This window comes from Orcinus orca, chromosome 2 (genome assembly GCF_937001465.1).
Source record: "Orcinus orca chromosome 2, mOrcOrc1.1, whole genome shotgun sequence".
Classification (NCBI taxonomy): domain Eukaryota; kingdom Metazoa; phylum Chordata; class Mammalia; order Artiodactyla; family Delphinidae; genus Orcinus; species Orcinus orca.
Window position 1 is genome coordinate 43,879,673 of NC_064560.1, and position 27,390 is coordinate 43,907,062.

General features: G+C 42.6%; 2 long non-coding RNA genes across 7 annotated transcripts in view; both read left to right on the forward strand.

Annotated features, from left to right (window-relative positions):
- The window catches only part of LOC125963532 (uncharacterized), a 585,241-nt gene extending 581,540 nt beyond the window's left edge, over positions 1 to 3,701 (forward strand). For all 3 annotated transcript variants that reach the window (XR_007475593.1, XR_007475595.1, XR_007475591.1), the window contains exon 3: positions 3,645 to 3,701. This is a non-coding gene — a long non-coding RNA (uncharacterized LOC125963532). The remainder of the gene's footprint in view (positions 1 to 3,644) is intronic.
- LOC125963531 (uncharacterized) overlaps positions 1 to 27,390 on the forward strand; it is a 1,468,791-nt gene that overhangs the window by 1,174,699 nt on the left and 266,702 nt on the right. The window contains exons 3-4 of one of the 4 annotated variants that reach the window (XR_007475589.1): positions 13,113 to 13,198; positions 24,162 to 24,183. This is a non-coding gene — a long non-coding RNA (uncharacterized LOC125963531). Of the gene's footprint in view, positions 1 to 13,112; positions 13,199 to 16,270; positions 16,293 to 21,004; positions 21,036 to 24,161; positions 24,184 to 27,390 lie in introns of those variants that run through there. The other 3 variants (XR_007475586.1, XR_007475588.1, XR_007475587.1) reach the window with 3 other exon arrangements.

Consider the following 27,390-nt stretch of genomic DNA (forward strand, 5'->3'; position numbering starts at 1 on the left):
TTTTAGCTGAAGGAAGAATCCCTTAAACCTGAAGATTTGAGATCCATGGAATGTGTACCATGCAATATGACTTCAAAGGGTCTGCATTTGCTCACTGAACCTCACAAATCCTATCACTGCTGCGTTTATACCGCTGTACACACACTTGATTCTCTTTCGGAGACATATAAATCCATAGGTTTTAAGATTCTTACTAGTCAGGTATATTCTTAGGCGTTTAATATGGGGTGTTGTGTCCACTTCGTTGAGCAAGGAGTAGCTCTTGTCTATTACATATTTGGCTTATGGAATGGTATCTGTGCTAATTTCCATCTCTGGTTTTCTGCAGCACCCCAACTCACCTTTCCCCTTAAGCAAGCATGAGTTGGTTTTCTACATTTGAGACCCTGTTCTGTTTTGTAATTCAGTTCCTGTGTAGCCAAGTTTACATTCCGTGTATTAGTGATATCTTATGATGTTTCTTTTTCTGTGTGACTTATTTCACTTAGAATCATCGTACCTGAATCCACTCATTTTGCTGCTATGGGCCTGATGACATAGATTTCATTGCTGAGTGATATTGCATTGTATGTAAGTACCACAAACTCTTTATCCATTTTTCGCTTTCCGCGATATTGAACTTGTACCGTAAACAGCGTTCTTGTAAACAGAGCCGTCCCAAACTTTGGGGTAGCTGTGTCTTTTTTATTTTAATTTCCCTAAGCTATAGGACCATAAGTGGAAGTGCCCTAGGCTCTGTTGCTTTGTTTTTTGGATGTTTCAGGAAACACCATACACTTCTCCAGAGTGGCTGTTGGCAATTTACATCCCGCCCATCAGCATAAAAAGGCTCCCAGTTCTCCATGGCCTGTCCTGCCTTTCTGGATTTTACACTTTTTTCAGATGGCCCTTTTGACCGGGGGGCAGTGAGACTTCATTGTAGTGCAGATTTCATTTGCAAACTTGCTTGGTTGGCCAAAAAGCGCGTGTGCGTTTTTTCCTGAATATATTCAGGAAAAAACGCAAATGCCCTTTTTGTCCAAGTGCATCATTGTGGACGTTCTGCCTCTTTTCCTATGCTTTACGTGCAATTCCAGTCTACCTCCTGAAATCGGTTTCCCGCAATTCTGCCCCGCTTTTGAGTCCTCTTGGCAGCCTCACTTCAATATATTTTTGGATGATAGCTGTCATTTATAACTCTGCAGGTTTGTGAATTACAGTGTCCCTGAGCTCCTTTCTTCAACTCGCTTTCTTGTGAGCTGGCCGCAACACCGCAGGATTGCTTCAGGCCCTAGTGTGGTTCTGGCATGGCATGCTGAGCCTTTGGTTAATTCCTCTTCTTGGTGGCAAATGAGAGTTAAATTTGCCCATCCAGACACCTTCAGCTAGTCTCTCATTGGTTCTCCCTATTTCTGTTCGTCTTCCGCAGAAACTGCGAACTGAGCCAAACAGGAGGTTAAAGGCACTGACTCTCCAAGTGGGGAGAGTGTTAGTAAAGCGTCTGGAATGTTGCACCCGAGTACCAGGGGACAAAAACTGAGACACATTTGAACACGTTTCCCGATCACACGGTGGGTCATACTCTGGGTTCCACAAGCATGTTTTAGCTGAAGGAAGAATCCCTTAAACCTGAAGAGTTGAGACCCATGGAATGGGACCATGCAATACAACTTCACATGGTCTGCATTTGCTCACCGAACCTCACCAATCTTATCACTGCTGCGTTTATGCCGCTGTACACATGCTTGATTCTCTTTTGGAGACATATAAATCCATAGGTTTTAAGATTCTTACTAGTCAGGTATATTCTTAGGCGTTTAATATGAGGTGTTGTGTCCACTTCGTTGAGCAAGGAGTAGCTCTTGTCTATTACATATTTGGCTTATGGAATGGTATCTGTGCTAATTTTAATCTCTAGTTTTATGCAGCACCCCAACTCACCTTTCCCCTTAAGCAAGCATAAGTTGTTTTTCTACATTTGGGACCCTGTTCTGTTTTGTAATTTAGTTCCTGTGTAGCCAAGTTTACATTCCATGTATTAGTGATATCTTATGATGTTTCTTTTTCTCTGTGACTTATTTCACTTAGAATCATCATATCTGAATCCACTCATTATGCTGCTACGGGCCTGATGACATAGATTTCATTGCTGAGTGATATTGCATTGTACGTAAGTACCACAACTTCTTTATCCATTTTTTGCTTTCTGAGATATTGAACTTGTACTGTAAACGAGGTTCTTGTAAACAGAGCCGTCCCAAACTTTGGGGTGGCTGTGTGTTTTTGATTTCAATTTCCCTAAGCTATAGGACCATAAGTGGAAGTGCCCTAGGCTCTGTTGCTTTGTTTTTTAGATGTTTCAGGAAACACCATACACTTCTCCAGAGTGGCTGTTGGCAAATTACATCCTGCCCATCAGCATAACAAGGCTCCCAGTTCTCCATGGCCTGTCCTGCCTTTCTGGATTTTACACTTTTTTCAGATGGCCCTTTTGACCGGGGGGAAGTGAGACTTCATTGTAGTGCAGATTTCCTTTGCAAGAGTGCTTAATTGGCCAAAAAGTGCCTATGCGTTTTTACTGAATATATTCCGGAAAAAACGCATACGCACTTTTTGGCCAAGTGCATCATTGTGGACGTTCTGCCTCTTTTTCTATGCTTTAAATGCAATTCCAGTCTACCTCCTGAAATCAGTTTCCTGCAATTCTGCCCCACTTTCAAGTCCTCTTGGCTGCCTTACTTCAATATATTTTTGGATGATAGCTGTCATTTATAACTCTGCAGGTTTGTGAATTACAGTGTGCCTGAACTCCTTTCTTCAACTCGCTTCTTGTGAGCTGGCCGCAACACCGCAGGATTGCTTCAGGACCTAGTGTGGTTCCGGCACGGCAGGCTGAGCCTTTGGTTAATTCCTCTTCCTGGTGGGAAATGAGAGTTAAATTTGCCCGTCCAGACACCTCCAGCTAGTCTCTCATTGGTTCTCCGTATTCCTGTTCATCTTCCTCAGAAATTGCAACTGGGCCAAACAAGAGGTTAAAGGCACTGACTCTCCAAGTGGGCAGAGTGTTAGTAAAGCATCTGAAATGTTGCACCCAAGTACCAGAGGACAAAAACTGAGACACATTTGAACATGTTTCCCGATCACATGGTGGATCATACTTTGGGTTCCACATGCATGATTTAGCTGAAGGAAGAATCCCTTAAACCTGGAGAGTTGAGACCCTTGGAATGGGTACCATGCAATATGACTTCAAAGGGTCTGCATTTGCTCACCGAACCTCACCAATCCTATCACTGCTGCGTTTATACCGCTGTACACATGCTTGATTCTCTTTCGGAGACATATAAATCCATAGGTTTTAAGATTCTTACTAGTCAGGTATATTCTTAGGCGTTTAATATGTGGTGTTGTGTCCACTTCATTGAGCAAGGAGTAGCTCTTGTCTATTATATATTTGGCTTATGGAACGGTATCTGTGCTCATTTCAATCTCTGGTTTTATGCAGCACCCCAACTCACCTTTCCCCTTAAGGAAGCATAACTTGGTTTTCTACATTTCAGACCCTGTTCTGTTTTGTAATTCAGTTCCTGTGTAGCCAAGTTTACATTCCGTGTATTAGTGATATCTTATGATGTTTCTTTTTCTCTGTGACTTATTTTACTTAGAATCATCATACCTGAATCCACTCATTTTGCTGCTACGGGCCTGATGACATAGATTTCATTGCTGAGTGATATTGCATTGTACGTAAGTACCACAACTTCTTTATCCATTTTGTGCTTTCTGTGATATTGAACTTGTACCGTATTTGAGGTTCTTGTAAACAGAGCCATCCCAAACTTTGGGGTGGCTGTGTCTTTTTGATTTTAATTTCCCTAAGCTATAGGACCATATGTGGAAATGCCGTAGGCTCTTTTGCTTTGTTTTTTAGGTGTTTCAGGAAAAACCATACACTTCACCAGAGTGGGTGTTGCAAATTACATCCCTCCCATCAGCATAACAAGGCTCCCAGTGCTCCATGGCCTGTCCTGCCTTTCTGGATTTTACACTTTTTTCAGATGGCCCTTTTGACCAGGGGAAGTGAGACTTCATTGTAGTGCAGATTTCCTTTGCAAGCTTGCTTGGTTGGCCAAAAAGTGCATATGCGTTTTATCCTGAATATATTCAGGAAAAAACACATACGCCCTTTTTGGCTAAGTGCATCATTGTGGACGTTCTGCCTCTTTTCCTATGCTTTAAATGCAATTCCAGTCTCCTTCCTGAAATCGGTTTCCTGCAATTTTGCCCCGCTTTCAACTCCTCTTGGCAGGCTCACTTCAATATATTTTTGGACGATAGCTGACATTTATAACTCTACAGGTTTGTGAATTACAGTGCCCCTGAGCTCCATTCTTCAACTCGTTTTCTTGTGAGCTGGCCACAACACCGCAGGATTGCTTCAGGCCCTAGTGTGGTTCCGGCACAGCAGTCTCTGCCTTTGGTTAATTCCTCTTCCTGGTGGGAAATGAGAGTTAATTTTGCCCGTCCAGACACCTGCAGCTAGTCTCTCATTGGTTCTCCCTATTCCTGTTCATCTTCCGCAGAAATTGCAAACTGGGCCAAACAGGAGGTTAAAGGCACTGACTCTCCAAATGGGCATAGTGTTAGTAAAGTATCTGGAATGTTGCACCCAAGTACCAGAGGATGAAAACTGAGACACATTTGAACATGTTTCCCGATCACACGGTGGATCATACTCTGGGTTCCACATGCATGTTTTAGCTGAAGGAAGAATCCCTTAAACTTGAAGATTTGAGATCCATGGAATGTGTACCATGCAATATGACTTCAAAGGGTCTGCATTTGCTCACTGAACCTCACAAATCCTATCACTGCTGCGTTTATACCGCTGTACACACACTTGATTCTCTTTCGGAGACATATAAATCCATAGGTTTTAAGATTCTTACTAGTCAGGTATATTCTTAGGCGTTTAATATGGGGTGTTGTGTCCACTTCGTTGAGCAAGGAGTAGCTCTTGTCTATTACATATTTGGCTTATGGAATGGTATCTGTGCTAATTTCCATCTCTGGTTTTCTGCAGCACCCCAACTCACCTTTCCCCTTAAGCAAGCATGAGTTGGTTTTCTACATTTGAGACCCTGTTCTGTTTTGTAATTCAGTTCCTGTGTAGCCAAGTTTACATTCCGTGTATTAGTGATATCTTATGATGTTTCTTTTTCTGTGTGACTTATTTCACTTAGAATCATCGTACCTGAATCCACTCATTTTGCTGCTATGGGCCTGATGACATAGATTTCATTGCTGAGTGATATTGCATTGTATGTAAGTACCACAAACTCTTTATCCATTTTTCGCTTTCCGCGATATTGAACTTGTACCGTAAACAGCGTTCTTGTAAACAGAGCCGTCCCAAACTTTGGGGTAGCTGTGTCTTTTTTATTTTAATTTCCCTAAGCTATAGGACCATAAGTGGAAGTGCCCTAGGCTCTGTTGCTTTGTTTTTTGGATGTTTCAGGAAACACCATACACTTCTCCAGAGTGGCTGTTGGCAATTTACATCCCGCCCATCAGCATAAAAAGGCTCCCAGTTCTCCATGGCCTGTCCTGCCTTTCTGGATTTTACACTTTTTTCAGATGGCCCTTTTGAACTGGGGGAAGTGAGACTTCATTGTAGTGCAGATTTCCTTTGCAAGCTTGCTTGATTGGCCAAAAGGACCTATGCGTTTTTACTGAATATATTCCGAAAAAAACGCATACGCCCTTTTTGGCCAAGTGCATCATTGTGGACGTTCTGCCTCTTTTTCTATGCTTTAAATGCAATTCCAGTCTACCTCCTGAAATCAGTTTCCTGCAATTCTGCCCCACTTTCAAGTCCTCTTGGCTGCCTTACTTCAATATATTTTTGGATGATAGCTGTCATTTATAACTCTGCAGGTTTGTGAATTACAGTGTGCCTGAACTCCTTTCTTCAACTCGCTTCTTGTGAGCTGGCCGCAACACCGCAGGATTGCTTCAGGACCTAGTGTGGTTCCGGCACGGCATGCTGAGCCTTTGGTTAATTCCTTTTCCTGGTGGGAAATGAGAGTTAAATTTGCCCGTCCAGACACCTCCAGCTAGTCTCTCATTGGTTCTCCGTATTCCTGTTCATCTTCCGCAGAAATTGCAACTGGGCCAAACAAGAGGTTAAAGGCACTGACTCTCCAAGTGGGCAGAGTGTTAGTAAAGCATCTGAAATGTTGCACCCAAGTACCAGAGGACAAAAACTGAGACACATTTGAAAACGTTTCCCGATCACATGGTGGATCATACTTTGGGTTCCACATGCATGTTTTAGCTGAAGGAAGAATCCCTTAAACCTGAAGAGTTGAGACCCATGTAATGGGTACCATGCAATATGACTTCTAAGGGTCTGCATTTGCTCACCGAACCTCACCAATCCTATGACTGCTGCATTTATACCACTGTACACACGCTTGATTCTCTTTCGGAGACATATAAATCCATAGGTTTTCAGATTCTTTCTAGTCAGGTATATTCTTAGGCGTTTAATATGGGGTGTTGAGTCCACTTCGTTGAGCAAGGAGTAGCTCTTGTCTATTACATATTTGGCTTATGGAACGGTATCTGTGCTAATTTCAATCTCTGGTTTTATGCAGCACCCCAACTCACCTTTCCCCTTAAGCAAGCATAATTTGGTTTTCTACATTTCAGACCCTGTTCTATTTTGTAATTCAGTTCCTGTGTAGCCAAGTTTACATTCCGTGTATTAGTGATATCTTATGATGTTTCTTTTTCCTGTGTGACTTATTTCACTTAGAATCATCGTACCTGAATCCACTCATTATGCTGCTAAGGGCCTGATGACATGGATTTCATTGCTGAGTGATATTGCATTGTATGTAATTACCACAACTTCTTTATCCATTTTTCGCTTTCTGTGATATTGAACTTGTACCGTATTCGAGGTTCCTGTAAACAGAGGCGTCCCAAACATTGGGGTGGCTGTGTCTTTTTGATTTTAATTTCCCTAAGCTATAGGACCATATGTGGAAGTGCCGTAGGCTCTGTTGCTTTGTTTTTTAGATGTTTCAGAAAACAACATACACTTCTCCAGAGTGGCTGTTGGCAATTTACATCCCGCTTATCAACATGACAAGGCTCCCAGTTCTCCATGGCCTGTCCTGCCTTTCTGGATTTTACACATTTTTCAGATGGCCCTTTTGACCAGGGAGAAGTGAGACTTCATTGTAGTGCAGATTTCCTTTGCAAGCTTGCTTGGTTGGCCAAAAAGTGCGTATGCGTTTTTTCCTGAATATATTCAGGAAAAAATGCATACGCCCTTTTTGGCCAAGTGCATCATTGTGGACGTTCTGCCTCTTTTCCTATGCTTTAAAAGCAATTCCATTCTACCTCCTGAAATCGGTTTCCTGCAATTCTGCCCCGCTTTCAAGTCCTCTTGGCAGCCTTACTTCAATATATTTTTGGACGATAGCTGTCATTTATAACTCTGCAGGTTTGTGAATTACAGTGTCCCTGAGCTCCTTTCTTCAACTCGCTTTCTTTTGAGCTGGCCGCAACACCACAGGATTGCTTCAGGGCCTAGTGTGGTTCTGGCACGGCAGTCTCTGCCTTTGGTTAATTCCTCTTCCCGGTTGGAAATGAGAGTTAAATTTGCCCGTCCAGACACCTGCAGCTAGTCTCTCATTGGTTATCCCTATTCCTCTTCATCTTCCGCAGAAATTGCAAACTGGGCCAAACAGGAGGTTAAAGGCACTGACTCTCCAAGTGGGCAGAGTGTTAGTAAAGCATCTGAAATGTTGCACCCAAGTACCAGAGGACAAAAACTGAGACACATTTGAACATGTTTCCCGATCACATGGTGGATCATACTTGGGGTTCCACATGCATGATTTAGCTGAAGGAAGAATCCCTTAAACCTGAAGAGTTGAGACCCATGGAATGGGTACCATGCAATATGACTTCAAAGGATCTGCATTTGCTCACTGAACCTCACCAGTCCTATCACTGCTGCGTTTATACGACTGTACACATGCTTTATTCTCTTTCGGAGACATATAAATCCATAGGTTTTAAGATTCTTACTAGTCAGGTATATTCTTAGGCGTTTAATATGTGGTGTTGAGTCCACTTCGTTGAGCAAGGAGTAGCTCTTGTCTCTTATATATTTGGCTTATGGAACGGTATCTGTGCTAATTTCAATCTCTGGTTTTATGCAGCACCCCAACTCACCTTTCCCCTTAAGCAAGCATAACTTGGTTTTCTACATTTCAGACCCTGTTCTGTTTTGTAATTCAGTTCCTGTGTAGCCAAGTTTACATTCCGTGTATTAGTGATATCTTATGATGTTTATTTTTCTCTGTGACTTATTTTACTTAGAATCATCGTACCTGAATCCACTCATTTTGCTGATACGGGCCTGATGACATAGATTTCATTGCTGAGTGATATTACATTGTACGTAAGTACCACAACTTCTTTATCCATTTTTCGCTTTCTATGATATTGAACTTGTACCGTATTTGAGGTTCTTGTAAACAGAGCCATCCCAAAATTTGGGGTGGCTGTGTCTTTTTGATTTTAATTTCCCTAAGCTATAGGACCATATGTGGAAATGCCGTAGGCTCTGTTGCTTTGTTTTTTAGGTGTTTCAGGAAACCCCATACACTTCACCAGAGTGGGTGTTGGCAAATTACATCCCTCCCATCAGCATAACAAGGCTCCCAGTTTTCCATGGCCTGTCCTGCCTTTCTGGATTTTACACTTTTTTCAGATGGCCCTTTTGACCGGGGGGAAGTGAGATTTCATTGTAGTGCAGATTTCCTTTGCAAGCCTGCTTCGTTGGCCAAAAAGGGCGTATGCGTTTTTTCCTGAATATATTCAGGAAAAAACGCATACGCCCTTTTTTGCCAAGTGCATCATTGTGGACGTTCTGCCTCTTTTCCTATGCTTTAAATGCAATTCCAGTCTCCACCCTGAAATCGGTTTCCTGCAATTTTGCCCCGCTTTCAACTCCTCTTGGCAGCCTCACTTCAATTTATTTTTGGACGATAGCTGACATTTATAACTCTGCAGGTTTGTGAATTACAGTGCCCCTGAGCTCCTTTCTTCAACTCGCTTTCTTGTGAGCTGGCCGCAACACCGCAGGATTGCTTCAGGCCCTAGTGTGGTTCCGGCACGGCAGTCTCTGCCTTTGGTTTATTCCTCTTCCTGGTGGGAAATGAGAGTTAAATTTGCCCGTCCAGACACCTCCAGCTAGTCTCCAATTGGTTCTACCTATTCCTGTTCATCTTCCGCAGAAATTGCAAACTGGGCCAAACAGGAGGTTAAAGGCACTGACTCTCCAAGTGGGCAGAGTGTTAGTAAAGCATCTGGAATGTTGCACCCAAGTACCAGAGGACGAAAACTGAGACACATTTGAACATGTTTCCCGATCACACGGTGGATCATACTTTGGGTTGCACATGCATATTTTAGCTGAAGGAAGAATCCCTTAAACCTGAAGATTTGAGACCCATGGAATGGGTACCATGCAATATGACTTCAAATGGTCTGCATTTGCTCACTGAACCTCACCAATCCTATCACTGCTGCGTTTATACCGCTGTACACATGCTTGATTCTCTTTTGGAGACATATAAATCCACAGGTTTTAAGATTCTTACTAGTCAGGTATATTCTTAGGCGTTTAATATGTGGTGTTGTGTCCACTTCGTTGAGCAGGAGTAGTTCTTGTCTATTACATATTTGGCTTATGGAATGGTATCTGTGCTAATTTCAATCTCTGGTTTTATGCAGCACCCCAACTCACCTTTCCCCTTAAGCATGCATAAGTTGGTTTTCTACATTTGAGACCCTGTTCTGTTTTGTAATTCAGTTCCTGTGTAGCCAAGTTTACATTCCGTGTATTAGTGATACCTTATGATGATTCTTTTTATGTGTGACTTATTTCACTTAGAATCATCGTACCTGAATCCACTCATTATGCTGCTATGGGCCTGATGACATAGATTTCATTGCTGAGTGATATTGCATTTTACGTAAATACCACAACTTCTTTATCCATTTTTCCCTTTCTGTGACATTGAACTTGTACCGTAAATGAGGTTCTTGTAAACAGAGCCGGCCCAAACTTTGGGGTGGCTGTGTCTTTTTGATTTTAATTTCCCTAAGCTATAGGACCATAAGTGGAATTGCCCTAGGCTCTGTTGCTTTGTTTTTTGGATGTTTCAGGAAACACCATACACTTCTCCAGAGTGGCTGTTGGCAATTTACATCCCGCCCATCAGCATAACAAGGCTCCCAGTTCTCCATGGCCTGTCCTGCCTTTCTGGATTTTACACTTTTTTCAGATGGCCCTTTTGACCGGGGGGCAGTGAGACTTCATTGTAGTGCAGATTTCCTTTGCAAGCTTGCTTGATTGGCCAGAAAGGACCTATGCGTTTTTACTGAATATATTCCGAAAAAAAAGCATATGCCCTTTTTGGCCAAGTGCATCATTGTGGACGTTCTGCCTCTTTTTCTATGCTTTAAATGCAATTCCAGTCTACCTCCTGAAATCAGTTTCCTGCAATTCTGCCCCACTTTCAAGTCCTCTTGGCTGCCTTACTTCAATATATTTTTGGATGATAGCTGTCATTTATAACTCTGCAGGTTTGTGAATTACAGTGTGCCTGAACTCCTTTCTTCAACTCGCTTCTTGTGAGCTGGCCGCAACACTGCAGGATTGCTTCAGGACCTAGTGTGGTTCCGGCACGGCAGGCTGAGCCTTTGGTTAATTCCTCTTCCTGGTGGGAAATGAGAGTTAAATTTGCCCGTCCAGACACCTCCAGCTAGTCTCTCATTGGTTCTCCGTATTCCTGTTCATCTTCCGCAGAAATTGCAACTGGGCCAAACAAGAGGTTAAAGGCACTGACTCTCCAAGTGGGCAGAGTGTTAGTAAAGCATCTGAAATGTTGCACCCAAGTACCAGAGGACAAAAACTGAGACACATTTGAAAACGTTTCCCGATCACATGGTGGATCATACTTTGGGTTCCACATGCATGTTTTAGCTGAAGGAAGAATCCCTTAAACCTGAAGAGTTGAGACCCATGGAATGGGTACCATGCAATATGACTTCTAAGGGTCTGCATTTGCTCACCGAACCTCACCAATCCTATGACTGCTGCGTTTATACCGCTGTACACATGCTTGATTCTCTTTCGGAGACATATAAATCCATAGGTTTTAAGATTCTTACTAGTCAGGTATATTCTTAGGCGTTAAATATGGGGTGTTGAGTCCACTTCGTTGAGCAAGGAGTAGCTCTTGTCTATTAAAATTTGGCTTATGGAACGGTATCTGTGCTAATTTCAATCTCTGGTTTTATGCAGCACCCCAACTCACCTTTCCCCTTAAGGAAGCATAATTTGGTTTTCTACATTTCAGACCCTGTTCTGTTTTGTAATTCAGTTCCTGTGTAGCCAAGTTTACATTCCGTGTATTAGTGATATCTTATGATGTTTCTTTTTCCTGTGTGACTTATTTCACTTAGAATCATCGTACCTGAATCCACTCATTATGCTGCTACGGGCCTGATGACATGGATTTCATTGCTGAGTGATATTGCATTGTACGTAAGTACCACAAACTCTTCATCCATTTTTCGCTTTCCGCGCTATTGAACTTGTACCGTAAACAGGGTTCTTGTAAACAGAGCTGTCCCTAACTTTGGGGTAGCTGTGTCTTTTTTATTTTAATTTCCCTAAGCCATAGGACCATAAGTGGAAGTGTCATAGGCTCTGTTGCTTTGTTTTTTAGATGTTTCAGGAAACACCATACACTTCTCCAGAATGGCTGTTGGCAATTTACATCCCGCCCATCAGCATAACAAGGCTCCCAGTTCTCCATGGCCTGTCCTGCCTTTCTGGATTTTACACTTTTTTCAGATGGCCCTTTTGAACTGGGGGAAGTGAGACTTCATTGTAGTGCAGATTTCCTTTGCAAGCTTGCTTGATTGGCCAAAAAGGACCTATGCGTTTTTACTGAATATATTCCGAAAAAGACGCATACGCCCTTTTTGGCCAAGTGCATCATTGTGGACGTTCTGCCTCTTTTTCTATGCTTTAAATGCAATTCCAGTCTACCTCCTGAAATCAGTTTCCTGCAATTCTGCCCCACTTTCAAGTCCTCTTGGCTGCCTTACTTCAATATATTTTTGGATGATAGCTGTCATTTATAACTCTGCAGGTTTGTGAATTACAGTGTGCCTGAACTCCTTTCTTCAACTCGCTTCTTGTGAGCTGGCCGCAACACCGCAGGATTGCTTCAGGACCTAGTGTGGTTCCGGCACGGCAGGCTGAGCCTTTGGTTAATTCCTCTTCCTGGTGGGAAATGAGAGTTAAATTTGCCCGTCCACACACCTCCAGCTAGTCTCTCATTGGTTCTCCGTATTCCTGTTCATCTTCCGCAGAAATTGCAACTGGGCCATACAAGAGGTTAAAGGCACTGACTCTCCAAGTGGGCAGAGTGTTAGTAAAGCATCTGAAATGTTGCACCCAAGTACCAGAGGACAAAAACTGAGACACATTTGAACATGTTTCCCGATCACATGGTGGATCATACTTTGGGTTCCACATGCATGATTTAGCTGAAGGAAGAATCCCTTAAACCTGAAGAGTTGAGACCCATGGAATGGGTACCATGCAATATGACTTCAAAGGATCTGCATTTGCTCACTGAACCTCACCAGTCCTATCACTGCTGCGTTTATACCACTGTACACATGCTTTATTCTCTTTCGGAGACATATAAATCCATAGGTTTTAAGATTCTTACTAGTCAGGTATATTCTTAGGCGTTTAATATGTGGTGTTGAGTCCACTTCGTTGAGCAAGGAGTAGCTCTTGTCTATTATATATTTGGCTTATGGAACGGTATCTGTGCTAATTTCAATCTCTGGTTTTATGCAGCACCCCAACTCACCTTTCCCCTTAAGCAAGCATAACTTGGTTTTCTACATTTCAGACCCTGTTCTGTTTTGTAATTCAGTTCCTGTGTAGCCAAGTTTACATTCCGTGTATTAGTGATATCTTATGATGTTTCTTTTTCTCTGTGACTTATTTTACTTAGAATCATCGTACCTGAATCCACTCATTATGCTGCTACGGGCCTGATGACATAGATTTCATTGCTGAGTGATATTGCATTGTACGTAAGTACCACAACTTCTTTATCCATTTTTCGCTTTCTATGATATTGAACTTGTACCGTATTTGAGGTTCTTGTAAACAGAGCCATCCCAAAATTTGGGGTGGCTGTGTCTTTTTGATTTTAATTTCCCTAAGCCATAGGACCATAAGTGGAAGTGTCATAGGCTCTGTTGCTTTGTTTTTTAGATGTTTCAGGAAACACCATACACTTCTCCAGAATGGCTGTTGGCAATTTACATCCCGCCCATCAGCATAACAAGGCTCCCAGTTCTCCATGGCCTGTCCTGCCTTTCTGGATTTTACACTTTTTTCAGATGGCCCTTTTGAACTGGGGGAAGTGAGACTTCATTGTAGTGCAGATTTCCTTTGCAAGCTTGCTTGATTGGCCAAAAAGGACCTATGCGTTTTTACTGAATATATTCCGAAAAAAACGCATACGCCCTTTTTGGCCAAGTGCATCATTGTGGACGTTCTGCCTCTTTTTCTATGCTTTAAATGCAATTCCAGTCTACCTCCTGAAATCAGTTTCCTGCAATTCTGCCCCACTTTCAAGTCCTCTTGGCTGTCTTACTTCAATATATTTTTGGATGATAGCTGTCATTTATAACTCTGCAGGTTTGTGAATTACAGTGTGCCTGAACTCCTTTCTTCAACTCGCTTCTTGTGAGCTGGCCGCAACACCGCAGGATTGCTTCAGGACCTAGTGTGGTTCCGGCACGGCAGGCTGAGCCTTTGGTTAATTCCTCTTCCTGGTGGGAAATGAGAGTTAAATTTGCCCGTCCAGACACCTCCAGCTAGTCTCTCATTGGTTCTCCATATTCCTGTTCATCTTCCGCAGAAATTGCAACTGGGCCAAACAAGAGGTTAAAGGCACTGACTCTCCAAGTGGGCAGAGTGTTAGTAAAGCATCTGAAATGTTGCACCCAAGTACCAGAGGACAAAAACTGAGACACATTTGAAAACGTTTCCCGATCACATGGTGGATCATACTTTGGGTTCCACATGCATGTTTTAGCTGAAGGAAGAATCCCTTAAACCTGAAGAGTTGAAACCCATGGAATGGGTACCATGCAATATGACTTCTAAGGGTCTGCATTTGCTCACCGAACCTCACCAATCCTATGACTGCTGCGTTTATACCACTGTACACATGCTTGATTCTCTTTCGGAGACATATAAATCCATAGGTTTTAAGATTCTTACTAGTCAGGTATATTCTTAGGCGTTTAATATGGGGTGTTGAGTCCACTTCGTTGAGCAAGGAGTAGCTCTTGTCTATTACATATTTGGCTTATGGAACGGTATCTGTGCTAATTTCAATCTCTGGTTTTATGCAGCACCCCAACTCACCTTTCCCCTTAAGGAAGCATAATTTGGTTTTCTACATTTCAGACCCTGTTCTGTTTTGTAATTCAGTTCCTGTGTAGCCAAGTTTACATTCCGTGTATTAGTGATATCTTATGATGTTTCTTTTTCCTGTGTGACTTATTTCACTTAGAATCATCGTACCTGAATCCACTCATTATGCTGCTACGGGCCTGATGACATGGATTTCATTGCTGAGTGATATTGCATTGTATGTAATTACCACAACTTCTTTATCCATTTTTCGCTTTCTGTGATATTGAACTTGTACCGTATTCGAGGTTCCTGTAAACAGAGGCGTCCCAAACATTGGGGTGGCTGTGTCTTTTTGATTTTAATTTCCCTAAGCTATAGGACCATATGTGGAAGTGCCGTAGGCTCTGTTGCTTTGTTTTTTAGATGTTTCAGAAAACAACATACACTTCTCCAGAGTGGCTGTTGGCAATTTACATCCCGCTTATCAACATGACAAGGCTCCCAGTTCTCCATGGCCTGTCCTGCCTTTCTGGATTTTACACATTTTTCAGATGGCCCTTTTGACCAGGGAGAAGTGAGACTTCATTGTAGTGCAGATTTCCTTTGCAAGCTTGCTTGGTTGGCCAAAAAGTGCGTATGCGTTTTTTCCTGAATATATTCAGGAAAAAATGCATACGCCCTTTTTGGCCAAGTGCATCATTGTGGACGTTCTGCCTCTTTTCCTATGCTTTAAAAGCAATTCCATTCTACCTCCTGAAATCGGTTTCCTGCAATTCTGCCCCGCTTTCAAGTCCTCTTGGCAGCCTTACTTCAATATATTTTTGGACGATAGCTGTCATTTATAACTCTGCAGGTTTGTGAATTACAGTGTCCCTGAGCTCCTTTCTTCAACTCGCTTTCTTTTGAGCTGGCCGCAACACCACAGGATTGCTTCAGGGCCTAGTGTGGTTCTGGCACGGCAGTCTCTGCCTTTGGTTAATTCCTCTTCCCGGTTGGAAATGAGAGTTAAATTTGCCCGTCCAGACACCTGCAGCTAGTCTCTCATTGGTTATCCCTATTCCTCTTCATCTTCCGCAGAAATTGCAAACTGGGCCAAACAGGAGGTTAAAGGCACTGACTCTCCAAGTGGGCAGAGTGTTAGTAAAGCATCTGAAATGTTGCACCCAAGTACCAGAGGACAAAAACTGAGACACATTTGAACATGTTTCCCGATCACATGGTGGATCATACTTTGGGTTCCACATGCATGATTTAGCTGAAGGAAGAATCCCTTAAACCTGAAGAGTTGAGACCCATGGAATGGGTACCATGCAATATGACTTCAAAGGATCTGCATTTGCTCACTGAACCTCACCAGTCCTATCACTGCTGCGTTTATACGACTGTACACATGCTTTATTCTCTTTCGGAGACATATAAATCCATAGGTTTTAAGATTCTTACTAGTCAGGTATATTCTTAGGCGTTTAATATGTGGTGTTGAGTCCACTTCGTTGAGCAAGGAGTAGCTCTTGTCTCTTATATATTTGGCTTATGGAACGGTATCTGTGCTAATTTCAATCTCTGGTTTTATGCAGCACCCCAACTCACCTTTCCCCTTAAGCAAGCATAACTTGGTTTTCTACATTTCAGACCCTGTTCTGTTTTGTAATTCAGTTCCTGTGTAGCCAAGTTTACATTCCGTGTATTAGTGATATCTTATGATGTTTATTTTTCTCTGTGACTTATTTTACTTAGAATCATCGTACCTGAATCCACTCATTTTGCTGATACGGGCCTGATGACATAGATTTCATTGCTGAGTGATATTACATTGTACGTAAGTACCACAACTTCTTTATCCATTTTTCGCTTTCTATGATATTGAACTTGTACCGTATTTGAGGTTCTTGTAAACAGAGCCATCCCAAAATTTGGGGTGGCTGTGTCTTTTTGATTTTAATTTCCCTAAGCTATAGGACCATATGTGGAAATGCCGTAGGCTCTGTTGCTTTGTTTTTTAGGTGTTTCAGGAAACCCCATACACTTCACCAGAGTGGGTGTTGGCAAATTACATCCCTCCCATCAGCATAACAAGGCTCCCAGTTTTCCATGGCCTGTCCTGCCTTTCTGGATTTTACACTTTTTTCAGATGGCCCTTTTGACCGGGGGGAAGTGAGACTTCATTGTAGTGCAGATTTCCTTTGCAAGCCTGCTTCGTTGGCCAAAAAGGGCGTATGCGTTTTTTCCTGAATATATTCAGGAAAAAACGCATACGCCCTTTTTTGCCAAGTGCATCATTGTGGACGTTCTGCCTCTTTTCCTATGCTTTAAATGCAATTCCAGTCTCCACCCTGAAATCGGTTTCCTGCAATTTTGCCCCGCTTTCAACTCCTCTTGGCAGCCTCACTTCAATTTATTTTTGGACGATAGCTGACATTTATAACTCTGCAGGTTTGTGAATTACAGTGCCCCTGAGCTCCTTTCTTCAACTCGCTTTCTTGTGAGCTGGCCGCAACACCGCAGGATTGCTTCAGGCCCTAGTGTGGTTCCGGCACGGCAGTCTCTGCCTTTGGTTTATTCCTCTTCCTGGTGGGAAATGAGAGTTAAATTTGCCCGTCCAGACACCTCCAGCTAGTCTCCAATTGGTTCTACCTATTCCTGTTCATCTTCCGCAGAAATTGCAAACTGGGCCAAACAGGAGGTTAAAGGCACTGACTCTCCAAGTGGGCAGAGTGTTAGTAAAGCATCTGGAATGTTGCACCCAAGTACCAGAGGACGAAAACTGAGACACATTTGAACATGTTTCCCGATCACACGGTGGATCATACTTTGGGTTGCACATGCATATTTTAGCTGAAGGAAGAATCCCTTAAACCTGAAGATTTGAGACCCATGGAATGGGTACCATGCAATATGACTTCAAATGGTCTGCATTTGCTCACTGAACCTCACCAATCCTATCACTGCTGCGTTTATACCGCTGTACACATGCTTGATTCTCTTTTGGAGACATATAAATCCACAGGTTTTAAGATTCTTACTAGTCAGGTATATTCTTAGGCGTTTAATATGTGGTGTTGTGTCCACTTCGTTGAGCAGGAGTAGTTCTTGTCTATTACATATTTGGCTTATGGAATGGTATCTGTGCTAATTTCAATCTCTGGTTTTATGCAGCACCCCAACTCACCTTTCCCCTTAAGCATGCATAAGTTGGTTTTCTACATTTGAGACCCTGTTCTGTTTTGTAATTCAGTTCCTGTGTAGCCAAGTTTACATTCCGTGTATTAGTGATACCTTATGATGATTCTTTTTATGTGTGACTTATTTCACTTAGAATCATCGTACCTGAATCCACTCATTATGCTGCTATGGGCCTGATGACATAGATTTCATTGCTGAGTGATATTGCATTTTACGTAAATACCACAACTTCTTTATCCATTTTTCCCTTTCTGTGACATTGAACTTGTACCGTAAATGAGGTTCTTGTAAACAGAGCCGGCCCAAACATTGGGGTGGCTGTGTCTTTTTGATTTTAATTTCCCTAAGCTATAGGACCATAAGTGGAATTGCCCTAGGCTCTGTTGCTTTGTTTTTTGGATGTTTCAGGAAACACCATACACTTCTCCAGAGTGGCTGTTGGCAATTTACATCCCGCCCATCAGCATAACAAGGCTCCCAGTTCTCCATGGCCTGTCCTGCCTTTCTGGATTTTACACTTTTTTCAGATGGCCCTTTTGACCGGGGGGCAGTGAGACTTCATTGTAGTGCAGATTTCCTTTGCAAGCTTGCTTGATTGGCCAGAAAGGACCTATGCGTTTTTACTGAATATATTCCGAAAAAAAAGCATATGCCCTTTTTGGCCAAGTGCATCATTGTGGACGTTCTGCCTCTTTTTCTATGCTTTAAATGCAATTCCAGTCTACCTCCTGAAATCAGTTTCCTGCAATTCTGCCCCACTTTCAAGTCCTCTTGGCTGCCTTACTTCAATATATTTTTGGATGATAGCTGTCATTTATAACTCTGCAGGTTTGTGAATTACAGTGTGCCTGAACTCCTTTCTTCAACTCGCTTCTTGTGAGCTGGCCGCAACACCGCAGGATTGCTTCAGGACCTAGTGTGGTTCCGGCACGGCAGGCTGAGCCTTTGGTTAATTCCTCTTCCTGGTGGGAAATGAGAGTTAAATTTGCCCGTCCAGACACCTCCAGCTAGTCTCTCATTGGTTCTCCGTATTCCTGTTCATCTTCCGCAGAAATTGCAACTGGGCCAAACAAGAGGTTAAAGGCACTGACTCTCCAAGTGGGCAGAGTGTTAGTAAAGCATCTGAAATGTTGCACCCAAGTACCAGAGGACAAAAACTGAGACACATTTGAAAACGTTTCCCGATCACATGGTGGATCATACTTTGGGTTCCACATGCATGTTTTAGCTGAAGGAAGAATCCCTTAAACCTGAAGAGTTGAGACCCATGGAATGGGTACCATGCAATATGACTTCTAAGGGTCTGCATTTGCTCACCGAACCTCACCAATCCTATGACTGCTGCGTTTATACCGCTGTACACATGCTTGATTCTCTTTCGGAGACATATAAATCCATAGGTTTTAAGATTCTTACTAGTCAGGTATATTCTTAGGCGTTAAATATGGGGTGTTGAGTCCACTTCGTTGAGCAAGGAGTAGCTCTTGTCTATTAAATATTTGGCTTATGGAACGGTATCTGTGCTAATTTCAATCTCTGGTTTTATGCAGCACCCCAACTCACCTTTCCCCTTAAGGAAGCATAATTTGGTTTTCTACATTTCAGACCCTGTTCTGTTTTGTAATTCAGTTCCTGTGTAGCCAAGTTTACATTCCGTGTATTAGTGATATCTTATGATGTTTCTTTTTCCTGTGTGACTTATTTCACTTAGAATCATCGTACCTGAATCCACTCATTATGCTGCTACGGGCCTGATGACATGGATTTCATTGCTGAGTGATATTGCATTGTACGTAAGTACCACAAACTCTTCATCCATTTTTCGCTTTCCGTGCTATTGAACTTGTACCGTAAACAGGGTTCTTGTAAACAGAGCTGTCCCTAACTTTGGGGTAGCTGTGTCTTTTTTATTTTAATTTCCCTAAGCCATAGGACCATAAGTGGAAGTGTCATAGGCTCTGTTGCTTTGTTTTTTAGATGTTTCAGGAAACACCATACACTTCTCCAGAATGGCTGTTGGCAATTTACATCCCGCCCATCAGCATAACAAGGCTCCCAGTTCTCCATGGCCTGTCCTGCCTTTCTGGATTTTACACTTTTTTCAGATGGCCCTTTTGAACTGGGGGAAGTGAGACTTCATTGTAGTGCAGATTTCCTTTGCAAGCTTGCTTGATTGGCCAAAAAGGACCTATGCGTTTTTACTGAATATATTCCGAAAAAGACGCATACGCCCTTTTTGGCCAAGTGCATCATTGTGGACGTTCTGCCTCTTTTTCTATGCTTTAAATGCAATTCCAGTCTACCTCCTGAAATCAGTTTCCTGCAATTCTGCCCCACTTTCAAGTCCTCTTGGCTGCCTTACTTCAATATATTTTTGGATGATAGCTGTCATTTATAACTCTGCAGGTTTGTGAATTACAGTGTGCCTGAACTCCTTTCTTCAACTCGCTTCTTGTGAGCTGGCCGCAACACCGCAGGATTGCTTCAGGACCTAGTGTGGTTCCGGCACGGCAGGCTGAGCCTTTGGTTAATTCCTCTTCCTGGTGGGAAATGAGAGTTAAATTTGCCCGTCCACACACCTCCAGCTAGTCTCTCATTGGTTCTCCGTATTCCTGTTCATCTTCCGCAGAAATTGCAACTGGGCCATACAAGAGGTTAAAGGCACTGACTCTCCAAGTGGGCAGAGTGTTAGTAAAGCATCTGAAATGTTGCACCCAAGTACCAGAGGACAAAAACTGAGACACATTTGAACATGTTTCCCGATCACATGGTGGATCATACTTTGGGTTCCACATGCATGATTTAGCTGAAGGAAGAATCCCTTAAACCTGAAGAGTTGAGACCCATGGAATGGGTACCATGCAATATGACTTCAAAGGATCTGCATTTGCTCACTGAACCTCACCAGTCCTATCACTGCTGCGTTTATACCACTGTACACATGCTTTATTCTCTTTCGGAGACATATAAATCCATAGGTTTTAAGATTCTTACTAGTCAGGTATATTCTTAGGCGTTTAATATGTGGTGTTGAGTCCACTTCGTTGAGCAAGGAGTAGCTCTTGTCTATTATATATTTGGCTTATGGAACGGTATCTGTGCTAATTTCAATCTCTGGTTTTATGCAGCACCCCAACTCACCTTTCCCCTTAAGCAAGCATAACTTGGTTTTCTACATTTCAGACCCTGTTCTGTTTTGTAATTCAGTTCCTGTGTAGCCAAGTTTACATTCCGTGTATTAGTGATATCTTATGATGTTTCTTTTTCTCTGTGACTTATTTTACTTAGAATCATCGTACCTGAATCCACTCATTATGCTGCTACGGGCCTGATGATATAGATTTCATTGCTGAGTGATATTGCATTGTACGTAAGTACCACAACTTCTTTATCCATTTTTCGCTTTCTATGATATTGAACTTGTACCGTATTTGAGGTTCTTGTAAACAGAGCCATCCCAAAATTTGGGGTGGCTGTGTCTTTTTGATTTTAATTTCCCTAAGCCATAGGACCATAAGTGGAAGTGTCATAGGCTCTGTTGCTTTGTTTTTTAGATGTTTCAGGAAACACCATACACTTCTCCAGAATGGCTGTTGGCAATTTACATCCCGCCCATCAGCATAACAAGGCTCCCAGTTCTCCATGGCCTGTCCTGCCTTTCTGGATTTTACACTTTTTTCAGATGGCCCTTTTGAACTGGGGGAAGTGAGACTTCATTGTAGTGCAGATTTCCTTTGCAAGCTTGCTTGATTGGCCAAAAAGGACCTATGCGTTTTTACTGAATATATTCCGAAAAAAACGCATACGCCCTTTTTGGCCAAGTGCATCATTGTGGACGTTCTGCCTCTTTTTCTATGCTTTAAATGCAATTCCAGTCTACCTCCTGAAATCAGTTTCCTGCAATTCTGCCCCACTTTCAAGTCCTCTTGGCTGTCTTACTTCAATATATTTTTGGATGATAGCTGTCATTTATAACTCTGCAGGTTTGTGAATTACAGTGTGCCTGAACTCCTTTCTTCAACTCGCTTCTTGTGAGCTGGCCGCAACACCGCAGGATTGCTTCAGGACCTAGTGTGGTTCCGGCACGGCAGGCTGAGCCTTTGGTTAATTCCTCTTCCTGGTGGGAAATGAGAGTTAAATTTGCCCGTCCAGACACCTCCAGCTAGTCTCTCATTGGTTCTCCATATTCCTGTTCATCTTCCGCAGAAATTGCAACTGGGCCAAACAAGAGGTTAAAGGCACTGACTCTCCAAGTGGGCAGAGTGTTAGTAAAGCATCTGAAATGTTGCACCCAAGTACCAGAGGACAAAAACTGAGACACATTTGAAAACGTTTCCCGATCACATGGTGGATCATACTTTGGGTTCCACATGCATGTTTTAGCTGAAGGAAGAATCCCTTAAACCTGAAGAGTTGAAACCCATGGAATGGGTACCATGCAATATGACTTCTAAGGGTCTGCATTTGCTCACCGAACCTCACCAATCCTATGACTGCTGCGTTTATACCACTGTACACATGCTTGATTCTCTTTCGGAGACATATAAATCCATAGGTTTTAAGATTCTTACTAGTCAGGTATATTCTTAGGCGTTTAATATGGGGTGTTGAGTCCACTTCGTTGAGCAAGGAGTAGCTCTTGTCTATTACATATTTGGCTTATGGAACGGTATCTGTGCTAATTTCAATCTCTGGTTTTATGCAGCACCCCAACTCACCTTTCCCCTTAAGGAAGCATAATTTGGTTTTCTACATTTCAGACCCTGTTCTGTTTTGTAATTCAGTTCCTGTGTAGCCAAGTTTACATTCCGTGTATTAGTGATATCTTATGATGTTTCTTTTTCCTGTGTGACTTATTTCACTTAGAATCATCGTACCTGAATCCACTCATTATGCTGCTACGGGCCTGATGACATGGATTTCATTGCTGAGTGATATTGCATTGTACGTAAGTACCACAACTTCTTTATCCATTTTTCGCTTTCTGCGATATTGAACTTGTACCGTATTCGAGGTTCCTGTAAACAGAGGCGTCCCAAACATTGGGGTGGCTGTGTCTTTTTGATTTTAATTTCCCTAAGCTATAGGACCATATGTGGAAGTGCCGTAAGCTCTGTTGCTTTGTTTTTTAGATGTTTCAGGAAACAACATACACTTCTCCAGAGTGGCTGTTGGCAATTTACATCCCGCTTATCAACATGACAAGGCTCCCAGTTCTCCATGGCCTGTCCTGCCTTTCTGGATTTTACACATTTTTCAGATGGCCCTTTTGACCAGGGGGAAGTGAGACTTCATTGTAGTGCAGATTTCCTTTGCAAGCTTGCTTGGTTGGCCAAAAAGTGCGTATGCGTTTTTCCTGAATATATTCAGGATAAAATGCATACGCCCTTTTTGGCCAAGTGCATCATTGTGGACGTTCTGCCTCTTTTCCTATGCTTTAAAAGCAATTCCATTCTACCTCCTGAAATCGGTTTCCTGCAATTCTGCCCCGCTTTCAAGTCCTCTTGGCAGCCTTACTTCAATATATTTTTGGACGATAGCTGTCATTTATAACTCTGCAGGTTTGTGAATTACAGTGTCCCTGAGCTCCTTTCTTCAATTCGATTTCTTGTGAGCTGGCCGCAACACCACAGGATTGCTTCAGGGCCTAGTGTGGTTCTGGCACGGCAGTCTCTGCCTTTGGTTAATTCCTCTTCCTGGTTGGAAATGAGAGTTAAATTTGCCCGTCCAGACACCTGCAGCTAGTCTCTCATTGGTTATCCCTATTCCTGTTCATCTTCCGCAGAAATTGCAAACTGGGCCAAACAGGAGGTTAAAGGCACTGGCTCTCCAAGTGGGCAGAGTGTTAGTAAAGCATCTGAAATGTTGCACCCAAGTACCAGAGGACAAAAACTGAGACACATTTGAACATGTTTCCCGATCACATGGTGGATCATACTTTGGGTTCCACATGCATGATTTAGCTGAAGGAAGAATCCCTTAAACCTGAAGAGTTGAGACCCATGGATTGGGTACCATGCAATATGACTTCAAAGGGTCTGCATTTGCTCACTGAACCTCACCAGTCCTATCACTGTTGCGTTTATACCACTGTACACACGCTTTATTCTCTTTCGGAGACATATAAATCCATAGGTTTTAAGATTCTTACTAGTCAGGTATATTCTTAGGCGTTTAATATGTGGTGTTGAGTCCACTTCGTTGAGCAAGGAGTAGCTCTTGTCTATTATATATTTGGCTTATGGAACGGTATCTGTGCTAATTTCAATCTCTGGTTTTATGCAGCACCTCAACTCACCTTTCCCCTTAAGCAAGCATAACTTGGTTTTCTACATTTCAGACCCTGTTCTGTTTTGTAATTCAGTTCCTGTGTAGCCAAGTTTACATTCCGTGTATTAGTGATATCTTATGATGTTTCTTTTTCTCTGTGACTTATTTTACTTAGAATCATCGTACCTGAATCCACTCATTTTGCTGCTACGGGCCTGATGACATAGATTTCATTGCTGAGTGATATTGCATTGTACGTAAGTACCACAACTTCTTTATCCATTTTTCGCTTTCTATGATATTGAACTTGTACCGTATTTGAGGTTCTTGTAAACAGAGCTATCCCAAAATTTGGGGTGGCTGTGTCTTTTTGATTTTAATTTCCCTAAGCTATAGGACCATATGTGGAAATGCCGTAGGCTCTGTTGCTTTGTTTTTTAGGTGTTTCAGGAAACACCATACACTTCACCAGAGTGGGTGTTGGCAAATTACATCGCTCCCATCAGCATAACAAGGCTCCCAGTTCTCCATGGCCTGTCCTGCCTTTCTGGATTTTACACTTTTTTCAGATGGCCCTTTTGACCGGGGGGAAGTGAGACTTCATTGTAGTGCAGATTTCCTTTGCAAGCCTGCTTGGTTGGCCAAAAAGTGCGTATGCGTTTTTTCCTGAATATATTCAGGAAAAAACGCATACGCCCTTTTTTGCCAAGTGCATCATTGTGGATGTTCTGCCTCTTTTCCTATGCTTTAAATGCAATTCCAGTCTCCTTCCTGAAATCGGTTTCCTGCAATTTTGCCCCGCTTTCAACTCCTCTTGGCAGCCTCACTTCAATTTATTTTTGGACGATAGCTGACATTTATAACTCTGCAGGTTTGTGAATTACAGTGCCCCTGAGCTCCTTTCTTCAACTCGCTTTCTTGTGAGCTGGCCGCAACACCGCAGGATTGCTTCAGGCCCTAGTGTGGTTCCGGCACGGCAGTCTCTGCCTTTGGTTAATTCCTCTTCCTGGTGGGAAATGAGAGTTAAATTTGCCCGTCCAGACACCTCCAGGTAGTCTCTCATTGGTTCTACCTATTCCTGTTCATCTTCCGCAGAAATTGCAAACTGGGCCAAACAGGAGGTTAAAGGCACTGACTCTCCAAGTGGGCAGAGTGTTAGTAAAGCATCTGGAATGTTGCACCCAAGTACCAGCGGACGAAAACTGAGACACATTTGAACATGTTTCCCGATCACACGGTGGATCATACTTTGGGTTGCACATGCATATTTTAGCTGAAGGAAGAATCGCTTAAACCTGAAGAGTTGAGACCCATGGAATGGGTACCATGCAATATGACTTCAAAGGGTCTGCATTTGCTCACTGAACCTCACCAATCCTATCACTGCTGCGTTTATACCGCTGTACACACGCTTGATTCTCTTTTGGAGACATATAAATCCATAGGTTTTAAGATTCTTACTAGTCAGGTATATTCTTAGGCGTTTAATATGTGGTGTTGTGTCCACTTCGTTGAGCAGGAGTAGTTCTTGTCTATTACATATTTGGCTTATGGAACGGTATGTGTGCTAATTTCAATCTGTGGTTTTATGCAGCACCCCAACTCACCTTTCCCCTTAAGCATGCATAAGTTGGTTTTCTACATTTGAGACCCTGTTCTGTTTTGTAATTCAGTTCCTGTGTAGCCAAGTTTACATTCCGTGTATTAGTGATACCTTATGATGTTTCTTTTTATGTGTGACTTATTTCACTTAGAATCATCGTACCTGAATCCACTCATTATGCTGCTATGGGCCTGATGACATAGATTTCATTGCTGAGTGATATTGCATTATACGTAAATACCACAACTTCTTTATCCATTTTTCACTTTCTGTGACATTGAACTTGTACCGTAAATGAGGTTCTTGTAAACAGAGCCGGCCCAAACTTTGGGGTGGCTGTGTCTTTTTGAATTTAATTTCCCTAAGCTATAGGACCATAAGTGGAAGTGCCCTAGGCTCTGTTGCTTTGTTTTTTGGATGTTTCAGGAAACACCATACACTTCTCCAGAGTGGCTGTTGGCAATTTACATCCCGCCCATCAGCATAACAAGGCTCCCAGTTCTCCATGGCCTGTCCTGCCTTTCTGGATTTTACACTTTTTTCAGATGGCCCTTTGACCGGGGGGCAGTGAGACTTCATTGTAGTGCAGATTTCATTTGCAAGCTTGCTTGGTTGGCCAAAAAGCGCGTGTGCGTTTTTTCCTGAATATATTCAGGAAAAAACGCAAATGCCCTTTTTGTCCAAGTGCATCATTGTGGACGTTCTGCCTCTTTTCCTATGCTTTACCTGCAATTCCAGTCTACCTCCTGAAATCGGTTTCCTGCAATTCTGCCCCGCTTTTGAGTCCTCTTGGCAGCCTCACTTCAATATATTTTTGGATGATAGCTGTCATTTATAACTCTGCAGGTTTGTGAATTACAGTGTCCCTGAGCTCCTTTCTTCAACTCGCTTTCTTGTGAGCTGGCCGCAACACCGCAGGATTGCTTCAGGCCCTAGTGTGGTTCTGGCATGGCATGCTGAGCCTTTGGTTAATTCCTCTTCTTGGTGGCAAATGAGAGTTAAATTTGCCCATCCAGACACCTTCAACTAGTCTCTCATTGGTTCTCCCTATTTCTGTTCATCTTCCCCAGAAATGGCAAACTGTTCCAAACAGGAGGTTAAAGGCACTGACTCTCCAAGTGGGGAGAGTGTTAGTAAAGCGTCTGGAATGTTGCACCCGAGTACCAGGGGACAAAAACTGAGACACATTTGAACACGTTTCCCGATCACACGGTGGGTCATACTCTGGGTTCCACAAGCATGTTTTAGCTGAAGGAAGAATCCCTTAAACCTGGAGAGTTGAGACACATGGAATGGGACCATGCAATACGACTTCACATGGTCTGCATTTGCTCACCGAACCTCACCAATACTATCACTGCTGCGTTTATGCCACTGTACACACACTTGATTCTCTTTTGGAGACATATAAATCCATAGGTTTTAAGATTCTTACTAGTCAGGTATATTCTTAGGCGTTTAATATGAGGTGTTGTGTCCACTTCGTTGAGCAAGGAGTAGCTCTTGTCTATTACATATTTGGCTTATGGAATGGTATCTGTGCTAATTTTAATCTCTAGTTTTATGCAGCACCCCAACTCACCTTTCCCCTTAAGCAAGCATAAGTTGTTTTTCTACATTTGGGACCCTGTTCTGTTTTGTAATTTAGTTCCTGTGTAGCCAAGTTTACATTCCATGTATTAGTGATATCTTATGATGTTTCTTTTTCTCTGTGACTTATTTCACTTAGAATCATCATATCTGAATCCACTCATTATGCTGCTACGGGCCTGATGACATAGATTTCATTGCTGAGTGATAT